The sequence below is a fragment of the Macrosteles quadrilineatus genome, unplaced genomic scaffold, assembly GCF_028750875.1.
Source record: "Macrosteles quadrilineatus isolate MER2022 unplaced genomic scaffold, UCM_ALF_1.0 Scaffold_4__1_contigs__length_99947679, whole genome shotgun sequence".
In the NCBI taxonomy this organism is placed as follows: Eukaryota; Metazoa; Arthropoda; class Insecta; order Hemiptera; family Cicadellidae; genus Macrosteles; species Macrosteles quadrilineatus.
Window position 1 is genome coordinate 52,428,322 of NW_026542597.1, and position 16,145 is coordinate 52,444,466.

Consider the following 16,145-nt stretch of genomic DNA (forward strand, 5'->3'; position numbering starts at 1 on the left):
ACACGTAATCTGATTGATAATCCACTCTATACTGAATCAACATGTAACTGTACTCATTGATACTCAGCAGGCTTGTAGTAATGTAAAGGACTGAATGAGAGGCAAGATGTACTAGTTAATGAGGGAGGCGGCACTGGCCATTACGCTCTAGTTATCCTCTATGCCGACACCAGCCACAGACGTATTTAATCTGTTTAATTTAACACAATTTGCAACTGCGATTGGTATAGAGTCTAATACTAGAGTGGGACCCACTGGAATCGTGGCCCAGTAGAACTATGTTATAGTCTTTGGCGTCGTGATTAGTTAATTGTTCTTAATCCTTCCATATTATTCACCCTGAAGTGACATGAATTGTGTAGACAGATTTTTGTTTTTGTTTTTGAATAAGTAATTGTTGTCTTAATCTAGGGAGTATATTTGCAGTACAGGAATAAATTGTGGTCTTGCTAATGTTTAATTTATTCCATTGAACAAAATTTGGTGAACCTGACTGAATCCAGCATATAAAGTTGTGTTTAATTTCAAGGTAAGCCTATATCCATATCAAAATGTCACTTGGGTCACAAAAGTGCTATGTGAATGTTTCACATGCTGTATTTGTTTTGAAATGTGCGGACTATATGTTAAACTGGGAACACTGGGTGCTTGAAGTCAAATTTTATACCAGTGTTGGTTTCAATACTCTAGAAACGATTTGTGAGGGATTTTTGAATAATGGTCTATTTAAAAAAGCCAATTTTCTTTACTTTGATGTTCATTTTATAATAGAAAGTGTTTGAGAACAAAATAGTTTGGAGTTATTGGATGATCTCTTTCCAGGTAGCTTAGAGTTAAAAGTGTACTTTGGTTTTGCCCATTTAGTATCAGTCTATTGCATCAAGTCTCCATCTGTTGGTCCAATACTCAATTTATCGTTGAGGTGAACATATTGCTCGACTGTAACTTCGCAACAGGCGATGGTCACTGGTCAGTATAATCTCTCTCTGTCCCAGTACAGTCTGCTGATACCGCGGTCTCGCACAATATATCAACCATGTTAACAGCCACGGCGCCAGACTCTGAGCCACTCAGACGATTGTTATTGAAATTTGCCACTTGGCACTGCTGTGTAAATGTGATGAATGGGAGAAAGTGCTTTAACATCTGCGAATGATACGCGGTTGAAATTTGGAGGAAATTGCATTTTCGGGGTTTTCGCTAATACTATAACAAGATTGTCCTGTTGTTGGTATTGCATTATGTTTATGCTGTATTTCCTTTAAGATGATACCTCCAAGGGATGTTTAGGCAGTGTTCGGTCCTAATTTCTATACATCCTTAAGAGTCCTTGGAGCCTAGACGTTCTAACTCATAAAACAATCAAAGAACTACAAAGACAATTTCTAATCTCACAGTTTACTAGATATTTAATTACCACTCTGGTGTTTGAAAAAATATTTTTGGGTGGTAAATAACTCTACATCGGTTGTTTGAAATTAACAAAATTAACATTGCTCTTATGGCGGGCAAATCAAAGATGGCCGTTCCTTCCATGGACTCCTTTGGAGAACAATTCAAAACTACAAAGAACATTAATACTCTTACTAGATATTTAAATTATAATCATTTTGGTGTTTGAAAAATATTTTTGGACGATAAATAACTCTTCAGCATCTGTTTGAAATTATCCAAGATGACCACTAGCCTCCAATCACTCTTAAGTTTACCTTTTGAACTACTTACGTAGAAAAGTTAACTTCTTAAACCTTAACATCTAATTACTGAATTTTTTTCATGGGGGTGAAGACATAAAGGAGATTACATTTTTTTAGTTATCGACCGCTTCACCACTAAATCATAACCTTTAGACTAATCGTAAAGATCGGTGAAGTATGTCGGGGGAAAAAGAGATGTTACAGAGAACCCCCATAGTGTATTAAGTATACACATAGAATATAGCTGGTCTTTAATGAATGCCTATGATGAGTTCGCGGGCAATTTGCTTTTCACTTCTTCGTGCGTATTTCCAAATCAGCTGATCACGCGCCGCTATGCGATCAGCTGCTATGACGCAATTATTATACCCATTACCCGCCATAGTCCACCTTGGCCTCCTAGATCTATATGGCCACTTTCTATTATTGTACAATACCGCGTAATGCAATAATTGCGTGTGTGTAATTAAATCGCAGCTAATTGCGGAATGGGTTGTACAAATCGACTAGAACTTCAAAGGTTGCGTCTAACTTTAACCAGCATTTTGTGGTGTGGATTGAATACAACTTGAAGAATGGCCTTTATGGTTTAGTTTCTTTCATTGAATGGTTTTGAATGGAACAACAATGTTATCAACTCATGTCTATGTTATAGTATCAATATTTCTCATAATTTAAAATATAGGCCTAGTTATATTCAAAAGAATTAAAACACTTTCGGATACAATTAGTCAATATTCAGCCAATACTCAAAGCATTGCCCTAGGGTTACGTTGGAGTAGACATCCCATATGCATTCAAAAGCTGTTTTCCAAATTTAATTAAAAGAGATTGACTTAAATTAGCCATCTTAGATTGAACTATTTTACCACAATTTAATTTCCCCTTCATATTTTAATTTTTTGATAAAATTTAAGATTCAAGAAGTGCTATAATTTACAGTAAATCATTCAGTTTAGCTTTATAAAAAGTTTGAATATACAAGAATAGAAGAGAGTAATTAATTGTGATTTCAAGCACTGTGGCGGTGGGTCAATTCAACTTTAGTACGTTCTTTTTCATCATGTCGATATTCATCTAAAACTCGCAAAAAATTTAATATGGGACTGGAACTTCTTGCTCTTCTATTTTCGAAGCTTACACTCACCTCTTTCATTTTTTATTATTGTTATTCTCAAACATACTGGCATCGCGGTGCTATTTGTAAAGAAATCATTGCGGTTTATTCCAGTACCGTATAAACAGTTTCACAATGCTTGCCACACAATAAAGCAATTCTAGACATCGACATGCGCACATTTACATACAACCTTAGCATACAGCGTCATAAAATATACGCCATCTGTATATCACAGCCAATCAGGGTAGCCTATGGCTTACAAATTGATACGGAATCAAGGTAAATTCCGTTTTGTGTGAGCATTAAATTGTGCGTTGGATAAAATGGATTGACTCGTGAGATGGAAATAGTTGGTTAAAATATGGTAGAGGGAGACTTTGTCTCTTGCTAGTATTTTCCGTATTTGAATTCGGGAACTACACATTTTATGAATGTGTAGACTATGTATGGAATCTTCCAAAGATCAACTTTCACCCGTGGATCATGGACGAATTTATCAATTTATTCATAGTTATGTAGCTTTCAAAGGTTATTTTAATAAGACACTTAAAAAAATTAGGCAATAAATGTTTTCAGTTTTATAATATCAATACATACAGTTTATATCGTATTTAAAATTCAAAGACGGGAGTTTTTTTAAAGGTTTTGAACAAATTCATGAGAAGGGTCAATGTTGTTTTCTCTGACTATTAATTAAATGTTAAATTTGCGGTTGAATTTTAGACAATAGTTATAACTAATCACTGTGCGTTATTTAACTGACCAGTCATTGACTGAAGGAGCGAGAGAGTTTTTACAATTAAAAAGATTATTCAATGATAGTGACATCTGTAGACAGCATGATTTGGGAGGTTTTCTAATAAGAGTGTATAGAAGACATACAAAAATCAGTTCCAATCGGTAAAGGAATCGAAACGATAGATGTTTACTGAACCTTCATTTATCTTTTTTAAGTGCAATTACGTAATATTTTAAAATAATTAATTAAATTATTTTAAATTCAATACAAAATATTTAATTACAAATTTAATATTTTTATGTGATTTTCAGTAAAAAGACTTACTGAAAATATACATTTCCATCTCTTATCAGCTGATCACTTTAAGACCTATCAAAACCAAAAAGTGACATTTGACCTTTTTTTACAGTCTGACACAGATCCTGCAGTATATAATCAATGGCTGCCAGGTTAGCAAGGTAGGCCTAGAGGTATACGCCTATATCACATATCACACATCACATACTCGCCTCAGGCTGTATCACATATCACATTTCACAGATGTGCACGTCGCGTGATCACGACGGAAGTGATACAGGGTGTGTCGGAGGGCGTGTCTTGCCCTAGGACCTAGTCAGCTGATAATTCGGCAACAGCTGGACGAATTGAGCGAAACGTGGTGATGTAAGTTTGTTTGTGATAAAGTTTACCTACATGGACTGGAGTATTTATAAATTTATGTTGTTGTTTTTGTAGTTATTGCGATCAGAGAGAGAATAATAATTAGTACTAGAGGTCGTCCAATGGTCGAAAACTCGACCAAAAATATGTATTCTACAGACTTCTCTATTTTTACCCTAAGCTGTAAATAAAACAAAAGATTTGAATTTCTTCCATTTGTTTAGACTTTCTGTTTATATTTTTCGTTACATGGCAACCCATAAAGCCCATCTTATGTCTATTTTTATAACAATTTAAAATTAATTTTTTGTGCTTATTTTTGAGCCTATTTGAATTTATAAATGGATTCTGCACATCTACTGGAAAATATCTTTCTTACAGTATGCGTTGATTTTAGCTGCGATGCACACAAGCTGAGAAAAAGGTTTTAAAGAAACATGCTTGCCTTTTAAAGGGACAATGAAGTACATACCAGGAAGTGATGTATTTAGTTCCCAAGGGATCCGGGACCCCTGGAGAGAGACATGTTTACAAGTGTGACATAATCTGTGACCGATCCACGCTGGCATTTAGTCAATTAACCTTACATTGTAGAACAGATCGTGGGATAATGAACTCGTCTATAATATCTACAACAATATAACAACAATTGTTACTTTCAACCATCAGCCATAATAGGATCAAACTTTCAAAATCCTTACACTGAACACTTAGGCTGAGAAAGTGATTGTGCTGATGTAGGTGCCAAGTGTCAATCAACGGAGTTGCAACTGCCATCGTGGAGCGGTTCCTGTTGCATCACTGTTACCCGAGGCACGCGTTACTTGCCAAGAACCTGTTACACAATAACAGGTATTTGGGGCGAATTCTTACTGGTCAAGATTCTTGCAGGTAATTAACCACAACGATAGTGTGGCGAGACTTTGTAAATATGCAGCGTTGTTCAACATGTTTGAAGTTTCAATTGTGGGATTGTTAGTTTTTCTTTGTACAATAAATAAGTGCTCTCACAGTGCTATTAAAAATGTGTTTATTTGTCACACAGGGTTGGCAGGACTGCTGGACCGGAAGTGGAGGAGCTGCAGCAGCTGATAACAACACGTTATCACAGCTTCCGGCGTGAGCAAACACGGCATCGCCGACCCTGAACACACAGGTGATTTGGGGACGGTCGAGGTGAAGGTATATAGAACATGACGAGAAAACGCTCAGTTGAAGAGGTTTGTTTCTTGTATAATAAATGGTCATTTGATGTAGTGTCTGTGACTATATCCAGAGCAATAAAAAAGCATACCAGACGTTAGGTGTTGCTATTTCTAAATAAGACATTCTTCGATCTACTTTTTTCCGAAACGAGAATCTCTATATAGATGTGTGCAGCTAAAATTCTTGTAACCTCCAAGAGCTCTCTTTCAAATTAAGATATGTTATTCAAAACAACAATTTTTAGATTGGCATTAGAGTAGTTTTTAATCGAGTTTTTTCGTTGTATACATTTAATGTATCCAGAGTAATAAAAACACATTTTAGGTATTAACAAATCTTGTATAATGCCATTAAGTATAATACGGTATATAGTCACTGATTATACGTATATCTATATATTTTAATTACGAACTTTCACGCAATTATCAATACTAAACCACTTAGATCCAAAAGGAGTATTTTAAAACGAGGGATACACTATTTTTGTTGTTATTGTTATTATTTTTTTCATTTACACTCCCATTTTATAGCTCACTATATATATCTTGCGGTTCGATAGTTTTTCGGCTTGTGGTGTAGGTCCCTTGCTGATCAATCTGGTTCTAATTCCTAGTTTTAACACGTTTGGGTACAAATTAGAAATCCCTATCGCTATAATTGCTTTAGATCGTTAATCAGTGTTAAACTCCTCCCCTTAACACCAATAAGATTGGTTCTTTCGAAATGCACAAAACAGCTATTAACGAAGAAGGGAACCCCCTACAACCATACGTTATAAAGATACAGGAAAAGCGTTTGCCTAAAAATAACGGGCGATTGAAAATCATACATATATTGTATACTAGCTGTAACCCGCGGGCTTTGCCCCGTTTAACTTCTTAATTTTCAAGATTATCTCGTTCGCATGGCTCAATCACGTGCTGGTTGAAGTTTGTTCGCTGCGCTCACTCACCTTTAGGTTGGAGCTCGTTCGCTCCGCTCACTTGCCTTCAGGTTAGCTCGTTCGCTACGCTCACTCACCTCCAAGTTGGAGTTCGTTCGCTACGCTCACTCACCTTTTGGTTGCAAATTGGCTGTTGTCATAAATGTAAAAGAAATAATAGTGCTGCACCCTGTTGGTAATCCTTGTAACTTTAATGCTATTGAACATCATAGAACAGAACCAACTTGTTTAATTGTAACAGCTGTTAAGATTCAATAATTCCATTTCTCATAAGGTTAACATGGGAAACTCCCAGAGCCACTGGGGCGGAGCCCGAAAGGATTTTTGAAATGAGAATATGCCTATACTGTATGTTAATCGGGAATGTGAGCTATCATCATGCCAAATTTCAGCCCAATCCGACCAGTATTTTTCGCGTTCACTTGTCACAAACATCCAAACTTTCTCATTTATAATATAAGTAGGACAACGTGCCACGTATTCTAATGTACTTTTATAATCGTCAGAGCATGGATTTAAAGTTTATTGTAATCGTTCATTTGAGTAGCTCCACTCATTTCAAGTACAGTATACGTTTTTACTAAACTAAAAATTCTATCTATTTGTATACTTGTTACTCCTGATATAATTTTAAATTATTTGTATGACATTTAAATTGGCTGAGAAAGAAAGTTAGCAACCATACCTTCTGCGTGTAGAATGTTAAACCCGTTTCTGACCGGCACCTCTCAATCACAGGCTTTGTTCCATTATCCCCCATCAGGGTGATGATAGGCGTGGAATTTGCATGGGTTTCCTCTAGAAATGCCCTTCAGCTACGTCTAATGCTTGAGAGTGAAAATTGCGAATTGTTCACTCACAATTGAGTCTAATACGGTAATAAGTGATTATTTTGTAGGGAATATTAGCTCATGAGGGAATAATTCTTTTGTCTCTTCTTTTCTACTCCATTTAAACTATAGACGCAATTTAATTTCAGATATTATTTTATAGTTATGTTTTTCATCTAAGTTTTACTATTGTCTACATTGAGTGGACAAAGCGTCATTACTTTTAAAATTACAACATGGGCAAGACTCATGATTTGACAAATACACTAATCAATTAACACTTTTTAAAGTCCTCAATGTCCTCAACCTTTGGGGCGTTTAGCGAATTTCCCCACAGGGAAGACCATCCGCAGTACTATCCTGATAATTAGACCAATTCGTTAATTACAAGGAAAATGTGGTCCGGATTCCATCGTAAACTGTAGGTCCCTTAGTTCATTGGCTGTATGGATTATTAAAAACTGTGTGTAAGGAACATGTCGGCCTAGTTACTAACAAGACTACAAGATCACGCCACTCATCCTACACCCATCCTTCACTCATATTTGGGTTAAAATATGCACATAGTGGGGGTCTGACTTAGGGGAGGTACGAATGAGGCATTTAGTTCAAAATTCCTCCGTGAACAGCGCTGTAGTAGAGATAACTTTGGCAATGAAGGTTTACTAATCGCAAAAATAGTTCTGTTAATAAAATAAAATTATAAATGTCTCAAATTCAATTTTATTATTTTTTAATTATAAAATTAAACTATCATAACCTAACCGAACTAACCAAACTTGCTGATAAAGAAATAATATAACAAAAGTTTAGTAATCGGAAAAATAATTCTGTTTATTAAATAGAACTAGAATTTGCTCAATTAAAATTTTATAATGACTTAATAATAAAATTAAACTGTAATAACCGAACCAAACCAACCAAACTTGCTGATAATAAAAAAATCTTGGACAAAAAGTTAATGGTATCAGCGGGATTCGAACCCGGGACCTACAGTATATCAGCCCGGCACGCTAACCAATAGACTGAGGCCGATGGCTACCGATCGTTTTGTTACGGTAATGGCGTTCCCTCAGCTAATAAGAAGCCCACAGCTGTCATCGTAGCCTCTTCTATACCTCCCCTGAGTAAATACCACATAGTGGCGTCCCCGGTGTCTCCATGTTAAATAATTGACATAGTTGATTGATTTATATTACATTCCAATTAAAATTAGGTATATTCAATGCTGAATGTTTATTGAATCTTCAGGGTATCAGATGAGTGTGTTTGTATTTAATTACACTTCTCGTGTCTGTAGTACGAGCAATACACTGAAGGTGCGGTCGATCGTTTGGCCAAGCGCCAAATTGGGAAAGGAATGCCTTATATATAAAACCATATATTTTGTTAATTCCCGGCGCGGCGGTGCGGTAGGCGGAACGCGGCGTTATACACACCTGTTATTAATCGTGAACCGCTCCCATCCACCAGATAGCAACGCGATAAGACTGATGGTAACGTACGACCTTTTGTGATTTTGGTTAAGGGTTTCTGAGATTTTAATTTGTACACGAAATTCTAAAGGCTGATAGGCAATGGTATCGTGTACCTTGACTTGAGAAGAAGTATGCTTTTGCACAAAATTGTTGATGTTGAGATGTTAAATATCTGTTCAAAAAATCGTTTGGAACTAAATGAATTTGGCGTGGGGGATCTCGTCTTTAAGCTTTTAAACCATTAGATAGGCATTAGATAACAGGTTATATGTCATATTCAGGTTCGATCCTGAATAGTCAGTCGTATTTTGACGGTTCGAAATTGGATCCACCTCTACCTGTCGTTGATATTCAAGTTTTCAATAAATGGACCTTGCTTAAAACAGCTGATCTTAGTCGGTAACAAAGATACGCAGATGATCTCACTCATTTTACCTTGCATTCATAATCAAAGTGCTTACACAAACTTCGTCGCTACCTTCGTGATGTGATTATATAATTCTTACGTTATATTTGGTGAAAAAATTACAGTAGTCTATGCAATTAAAAAAAGTTTAAATACATCGACAAAGAACATTTGAAAAAAAAAATACTCCAATTATAAAATTATGTGCATTAAGTTTCAAAAACGACTAAGAATCCTGGCAAACATGCCTAGCTCCAGCTGTAATATAAATAATTTAAAGTACAGTTTGTCAATATTTGAGCAAATACAAACTACCCTCAAATATACAGACAACCAAACATTTAATGTAAAATTTTTATTTTCAACTCCGGCCAAAAGCTTTGTCACCAAATGTCTCATTTCTACACAACAATGTAACCATTTCGACCCCAACAATTAGAGTCAGTAAACACATACCAGGATGTGTGAACATGTGCCGGCAACAAGTGGTATGACGTCACCCCCCTCCCCTCCACGGTTATCTGCCGAGTGCCGTGCCGTCCCCGTCCGCCGAGCCGTCAGTTGATCGCTGTCGTGCACCGAGTGAGCGTCGCATTGTTGTGTCCGGTGTGTTGTCGTGTCGTGTTACTGTTATTTTGTGTAATCAGCTGACTGTGGATTACCATTGTTGGATCGCCCATGTGTTTGGTGGATATGGTGAGTCTAACCTCAATATTGGTTTGCGTTGAGTTGATGTGTGATTGAAAAATTTTAGTTAAAAATTTGGGTAATTTTGTAGTGTGATAGCTGACTGTTGGCAGTTTATTTTAATTTGTTGGTTATACATTTTTGTTTTCGATGGGTGATTTGATATAACATTTAATAGTAACAATTTTGATGATTTTTCGAATTTCTTTCAAAATTATCTCATTTGAAGATCTATTTTGTCTTTTGTATTAACCTGGCCGGGGAATAATTGTGACAGGTTTGGTTATGATGTTATTTACAAACATTATTGTAATTGTTTTGTAATATTGTGTTAGCCAAATTGACACTAAGTTATTACAATGGAAGTGATGGGTAATCTCAATTATTCTCAATGCCGGCTAGTAAAATTTGATTGTCAGCAGTTAAAATAATCTAAATTAAAATATTTTCCACATTATGCGACGATTGCTGTAGTACTACAGTTATGATTAATTATCTAAATTTAGAGGTTAACTGAAAAGGACCATAAGATCCCAATTTCGCCTCAATGAAGAGGGATTTTCATTCATCATTCAATATCCGGTTAAAGTTAATATTTGGGTTATTTTTAGATCAGGCAAAAATGGGGACATGACCTAACACTTCAATTGTGTATTGTTACTTACAAATTATATAGTTATGATAGTTTATGAACTCCAAATTGAGCAATAACTCTATGCAAATACTGTATTATTATAGATTAGAAAGGTTTACGTCATTCATTGGCGTTTAAACAAAGTTTCAATGTTTTGAAGCGTATCGGAAGTTATGAGAAAGATAACACTAAACTTATAAAGCAATAAGCTTTGAGTTTGAACAATTGCAAGGGAAGTAATGATATAACTTTGTAAAATATATAACGCCTCTTTCACACGACGCGGCGCGCGCCGTGCGGCGCCCGCCGGATCCGGCGTAGGGCTATGGGAGTATATGAGTCCTTTCACACTTCGTCCGGCGCGCGCCGCGCGGCGAATTCGCCGCACGGCGCGCGAGTTACCGCCGGATGCACCTTGAGCCGGACGACAGCGCCGCGCGGCGTCCACGCCGGACAACTCGGTGAAGGTGCATTGGTTCTTATGGGAGCTTTCACACGGTGCGGCGCGCGCCGCACGGCCCAACCCCTACGCTGTCTCAATTTTGGCAAACTACCTGACCAAGAGGATGCAACAGTTAATTAAGAAATTATATATCGTTGTATCGGAAAATAATATATTTAAAGTTATTACAAAACATACATTTTTATGTTAATCCCATGCAAATCGACCAACTTAAAGTATTAAAACAAAAATTTTCCTGTAATAACTAGAGGAGAATATTTAGTATTAAATTAATAATTTAGTAATTTATACGTAATGAAACATTTTTTTTAACTTCTAGAATACAATATTTTCAGATATGACGAATACTTATATATAATACGTGAAGGTGATTTCTACGAAATACTACTCCTCCGTTAATAATGAACCGATTTTTACAAACGATGTGTCAAAATTAAGTATTTGTTGTGTACACGCCCCCTTTCACCAATTCCTGTAGTAAAAGTCCTCGGGCTTTGCCCCTCAGGCCATCAAAATCCCAATGTATATCTTATGAAGATAAGATTTTGTTTAGTTAAACATGGTTAAACGGACGAATAATTTGTATTAATTACAGCTGTTCATAGTACACACATGATACACCCAAGAGTTTTCGTTTTCAGTTTCGATAGATGGAGTGGAGTGAGCGTTCGTTTTCAGAGTGAGTTCGTTTCCAGTTTCGATAACTGGAGTGGAGTGATTGGTTACATTATCTTTGAGTTGACTCTCACACGTCAACGGAAATAGTGACAGTTATTCGTAAAAAAAAAAAACTCCTTTAATATTTTGCAATTGCTCAAATTCGAGCAACAGGTGCGCTAGTTTATTATATTTAAAATTATCCTATTAATTTAATTTGAACTTTTAAGTGGAGCATTCATTTAAAAGCCACAACTGAACAGAAAATAATAAATATTTAGGAGTGCCGTACGGCGCGCGCCGCACGAAACCGTACTAGTGTGAAGACACACGCTTGTCCGGCGCAGCGCCGCGCGACGGACGCCGTACGGCGCGCGCCGCTTCGTGTGAAAGAGGCGTAATACTAGCAGTATTCTCCCAAGAAAAACGCTTTTACGGTTGTAGTCGATCGAAAGAATAGTCCCGGGATTTTATATTGATTACATTTTAAATGTGGTAGAATCAATTTGAATACTAGATGGACTACACTTCAATTTGGTCGGAGTGATTACCTCGAAAATTTGAATGTTTTGTTAAGCTAGCCTACTTGGGTTGTTACTTATTCAAAACATGATTTTTATTAAACTAATAAAGTAATTGCATTATACTACTAATTTTTACTTTTTGTTATTATGAAATACACTTCTCCATATTTATTTTAAGTAGTCTTTTTAAAACTCTTTTAATTAGAAGAAACGGTTTGTTCACGTAAAGACATGTTTAAGACATATAAGGAGTATAACTCAATGTGATTTTTTTAGGCACTCATGAAAATGAATTGGAAAAAACTCGTTATTAGGCAGTTGAATTTGTATCGTTTGCTTAATTCAATATTTTACCTTGTTAAATGCAACCTATTTTGTAGGCCAACTCGATCATTCAAGAAATTTTTTTGTAAATTTTATTTCATACCTTTTGCGTGCTTCAATAATTATGACAGTAGGCCTTTATAGTAATTTTCAACTTAGGTACATAACTCCATTGATACTTAAATAATAGTGCATTTCCTAACTAGAGCGTAAAGAGGCAATTTTCGAACTGAGCTATAGATACGGAAAATAAGCCATGGTTGAAAAGACACTTTCCGCAGGCGTGATGAACTATACTTTTTGTCACTTTGAAAAACTAAGTTATAAAACGAAAATACTTTTCATGTAAAAATAATCTCTCAAAACTACTTAAAACTTGTTATCGATTTCACTAATGCAAACAAGCAGCCGTTGAGTAAGTTAATCAATAATTACGTTTTTTAGGATTATATCAGTGTATAAATTACTATAGGAATGTTGCACTATTGGAAAGATTGTAACAAAAAACTACAACCGATTAAAACAATCAAATCATAGTTTCGATACTCGCGTTTGCTTACAATCGAAATTTACAACTGAGTTTACAAAAGATAATTTTTACTCCCTAGGGAGAAAAAGAGCTTCTTTAGAACAGTAATGTATTGATTACAGTAGGTGCTGCAGTATGACGAAAATTCAACCCTTTACAAATAATATTGTGCACCAATATGGTTTATGGATGTTCACTTATAGATGACTTTTTTTACTAAAACCCTTTGCTTAGAAATTGTTTTAGTACTTAGTGATTACATTATATTCATGGCTATTATAGGCCTAGTAAAAATGACGGACAAAACCTACTTACCTTTAATTAATCGTCATTAAAATTTAGGTGACCTATGAGTTTAGAACTTAATAGACTCAATAACAATACCAACAGATTTATACTAAAACATATTTAAACACATTCCACATAAGTTTCATAAAGTGGATATAAAACAGTTTCCTCTGCCGCGGGGCGGGTCAATCAAGTACTTGAGCGTAAAGTACTTTATTAAACCCAAGGCCGTCAAGTGCGGAAGGCCGTCCAGGATTGTGGAGTGTGGAGATCCCCCGCGGATGTTCCAGATGTCTAGGAACACCACATGTGTCCCATGGCTGAGTTTTTGCCGGGAAGGATTGCCCGGTTTTGGCGGGATACTGTGCACTGAACAACCCTGGTATAGTAACTGCTAAATTCAGGTTTCATCCATAAGCTTGAAAGTTAAAAGGTAGGGTAAAATATAAAATGCAGTGAAAGTAATTGTGGTAGGCCTAATGTGAAATCGTTTCGCTCCCAAACTTCGACCAAAAAAACTAAGACTGAAATCAAACCTGTTAGTATGCCTAGGCCCAATATTTTAACGAGACCAAGATATAAGTGAGGTTGAGATAAATATGTTGGAATGAGTGCGTCGTTTGTGTGCCCACATTGTATACTGCTTGTGTGAGTAAAACCTAGGGCGCACCCTTTCATAATAGTCTAAACAGTTTTGTTCAATCCGATCCGTACCGGAACACACTGTGTGAAATAAGCCATACTGTAGTTAAACGTCCAAATGATCAATGATAGCTAGATCTAAGCAAAACCCACTAGCAATTCTCGGCATATCAGCAAAAGTCATATTATTTGGCGTGGAGCAAATAACACCGCTCAATACAATCTAAACGAAAGTATGCAATAAAAGATATTTAACAAATAATGCATGTGAAAGAGCATTTTAAAATTAAGTTGTAAACACGGAATGGTTCCCGCAAATATCGTAAGCTGTGCAGGGGTGGATTGTTTTGGCGGGTGTACGGCCGTGACTTTGGCGGGAGACGGAACTGTCGTTACTCCGGTAACCACTACCGCGCCGTCGTACTGGCTTACTGGTGGCCTTGACTCAAGGTCAGGCTCAGCGCATGCTCAGTGGACAGTGGACACCCGAGATGTTATACATTGTAAGAGACCGGGTGTCGATGTCAACAATCTTGTGCTTGTGTGGTGAATGAGACTACAAACTGTTCAACAAAACTTTGGATAGTGCGATTAGCCTAGTGTGCGTTTCATGCCCGCGGTTAGTCTTGAGTGGATAAATTTGAACTGGTGTTTTTGGGCTCTGAGGACATCAAAACGATAAAGTAAATCGGTCACGGGTCTAGGTCTTACCTTGACAACATAACAACTACAGTAATAGTTCGTTCATTCTCTACATGGCAAATTCACTAAAAATAAATAAATAAATCCGCCCGTTAATCGCTGCGTTTTACTAAAAATAAAATATGACTGCTACGTTTTTTCAACATATATCATTCGTTTTGTAATCATTTTTCAAATAACCTGGATGCATTTAGAACAAGTTACAATTCTTCAACATGTTTGGGCTCATTAAATTCAAAACACAGACGACACTGATACTTTAATTTAATTTATTTTTACACGATTGACACGTTGATGTTGACTTATTTACAAACTTTGATAAGTAAATTAAAAAAGAGCCATCCTACATATACGTTGTAGATTCTTACTTTTACTTTCTACAGTTGGCAAAACTACCGCCTACAATTCCCCAAGACTCACGCACATAGAAGGCCTTCACTCGCAGATATATTGTCGTTCTACTGCTCGCGGCATCCACTGTTGTATCGGTTATTGTATATATGCTGGTGTCATTTACACACTTTCCAGTAATTATCGTCCGCCGGCCACAGATGGCGTTAGTGTTCGTACACACGCGATATTACTCACCCGCCTCGAGGTCCTGTGAGAACTTGAGGAGTTTATATCCACTGTTTACTGTCTTTGTAACCCATACTGAAATGTGTCAATGACTCTCTCTAGTCGTGATTGATTCGGGATCATAAGTTGAGTTACGGGACATTGTAAGCAGCATCACATATTTGTTAGTTAATTTGTTTTATCGTGATTGAAGAGAGTAGGGGAGGTGGTTCCATTCAATGTTCTGAAACTGAAGAAAAAGTGTTAAACTGCCGCTACGACAATATGGAGATATATATGACTATATCAGTTCAGTAAGTTCAGCCTAGGTCAGTTTATATGCCTAGATTGGCTAAAGACATTAAATGTAAATTTAACAACCATGTAAAAATATCTAGGCCCACCCTATATCTTTTTTATCTATAAGTATAAAAGAGGATGTTTGTATATATATATTTGGCAGTGATAAACTCAGACACCGCTGAACCGATTGCCACGAAACTTGGTACATACGTGTAGAATTTAATGGAATAGGTTTATACACCATCAATTTCGTGATCCGGCCAATCGGCTCCGCCCCAGTGGCTCTGGAGACTAAAAAAAACTTTTGTAAAATACAGTAATGTCTAATATATTTTGATAAGTTTTAGCGAATTTCCCTATAGGGAAGTAGCTATTACCGTAGGTCTCATGGTAAGACTTAGGCCCGGGACCGATTTACTTTTTCATTTTGATGTCCCCAGAGGCCAAAAACACCACTCGTTCAAATTTTTATGTATGTATATATATATACAGGGTGAGTTTTAATTGTCCCCCCCCCCCCCAACTTTTTTCTACATTTTTTCAAATATCAATCCCAGACCACTTCCAAACATTGTTGGGTATTAAGTACTTCATTTTGACAAGGTGGTCATTTCCAATATGGCGGATCCAAGATGGCGGCCGGAAATGACCACCTTGTCAAAATGAAGTACTTACTACTCAACAATGTTTGGAAGGGGTCTGGGATTGAGATTTGAAAAAATGTAGAAAAAAGTTGGGGGGGGGGACAATTAAAA

At 36.5% G+C, this 16,145-nt stretch overlaps 1 protein-coding gene across 3 annotated transcripts in view; it reads left to right on the top strand.

Moving 5' to 3' along the window:
* Nucleotides 1-9,657: 9,657 nt before the first annotated feature.
* The window catches only part of LOC128991595 (rho GTPase-activating protein 7), a 298,481-nt gene continuing 291,993 nt past the window's right edge, over nucleotides 9,658-16,145 (top strand). For all 3 annotated transcript variants that reach the window (XM_054414614.1, XM_054414615.1, XM_054414616.1), the window contains exon 1: nucleotides 9,658-9,775. The gene's annotated coding sequence lies outside the window, so the exon portion shown is untranslated. The remainder of the gene's footprint in view (nucleotides 9,776-16,145) is intronic.